The sequence below is a fragment of the Oryctolagus cuniculus genome, chromosome 4 (genome assembly GCF_964237555.1).
Source record: "Oryctolagus cuniculus chromosome 4, mOryCun1.1, whole genome shotgun sequence".
NCBI classification, from domain to species: domain Eukaryota; kingdom Metazoa; phylum Chordata; class Mammalia; order Lagomorpha; family Leporidae; genus Oryctolagus; species Oryctolagus cuniculus.
This window is the reverse complement of record NC_091435.1, coordinates 92,114,901-92,116,674: the sequence shown is the minus strand read 5'-3', so window position 1 is coordinate 92,116,674 and position 1,774 is coordinate 92,114,901.

Genomic DNA, 1,774 nt, shown 5'->3' with positions numbered 1-1,774 from the left:
AAAATAAAACCGAACATTTTTACTATCTACCTGAAATATTGGCTCTATATTTCAGGATCATAAAATGTAAAATATTTACTGTCTTTACAGAAAAAATTTGTCAATTCCTGTTCTATGCACACATTAATTTGTTTCTTTTTAAAAACTGATTTATTTATTTGAAAGGCAGAGCGAGATTGAGAGTGAGAGTGAGAGCGAGAGCAAAAGAGAGAGCGAGAGAGAGAGTGAGAGAGGATAAGTGAGGGGCAAAGAGAGATTTCTCCACTGGTTCACTCCCTGAATGGCCTCAACAGCCGGGACTGGGCTATTGGTAGTCAGGAGCAGGGAGCTCCATCCCAGTCTCTTACTCGAGTGCAAGGGCTCATGCACTTGGGCCATTTCCTACTGCCTTCCTAGGTACATTAGCAGGGAGCTGGATCACAAGTGGAGAACTGTGACTCAAACTGGTTCTCTGATATGGGGTGCCAGCATTTCTGCCAGCAGCTCTAATCCACAGCACCACGGTGCTAACCCCAACTCCTTATTTTCTTTTACTTTAGAATTGTATTATATTCATTTTGTGTTGCTCATCTGGCCTGTCAGGTGGCCAGCGCTGTCCATTAGGACTTTCTGTGGCACTGGAAATGGCCTGCACTGGGTAGTAGAGTTGCCACCAGTGACCGTGGCTATTAAGGATTTTAAATGTGGCTAATGCAACCAAGGAACTAAAATCTTAATTTAATTTAAATTAGCCCCATATGACAAATGGCCACTGAATTAGAAATCATAGATTGTGCTATGTCCTTGGAAGGGAGAGTGATCATAGGGACTTTCCAGCTTCAATCTCTAGCACGTCCTCTTCCTTTGTTTTGGGGGAAATAGAGAGCTTTTTGAGGAGGCGGGGTGGAAAAGAATCACTTCTTAATTTTGAAGATCTGCTGTCTCCTCCCCCATGCCCTCATTTTACCTGACTTCCTCGTTTCTTTCAAATTATCCCTGTTGTGTATAGTTTGGATTCTGTCCTCAGCTCTTGCTCCTTGATTCTAAGCATTGCACTGCTTATTCTCCATGGTTTCTAGGTCCTGGACCACTGTGGCATCACCTGAGCTTTCTGTGAGTTCCTGGTACCCATCTGTGACTTTGAATACATAAAGCATTCTAGCAGTGTCAAAGACTGTCTTTCAATGAGGAAGCTTCCCAGGGAGAGATTCTTGGCAAATTGAGGTTCTTTGGATCTTGGGACTATTAGAAGTTTCTTTGTACTCCTTTCATGTCTTCCTACACAGATCTTTATCACAACATAGTCCTCATTGCAAAACCTGGAGGTAATTAAAAAGTATGTGCAAAAACTAATTAAAGTGCAGTGGGATAAGCCACCACTTGGTTCACCCTCATGTCTTATCGGAGTGTCTGGGATCAAGTTCCACCTCCCTTTTCAATCCAACTTCCTGTTAACGCACCAGGAGGCAGCAAATGATGGCCCAAGTACTTGGGTGCCTGCCACCCTACATCGGAGAACTGGAAGAAGTTTCTGACTCCTGGCTTCAACCTGGCCTAGCCTTACTGAATGTTAAACTTTATGGGGTATGTGTTTGTGTGTGTGTGTGTGTGTGTGTTTATTTTGGTGCAAAAATACTAAATCCACACATAGTTTTTCAAAAGAAGTCATTTTCCATGAACTTTCTGAAGGTCACACCCATGTATTAATTTCAACACTTTTTTGTGCAAAAAAAAGTTTAAATTAAAAAATTTTAAATTTAATGCCATTTTCTGCAAACATTTTAATGCTGCTATT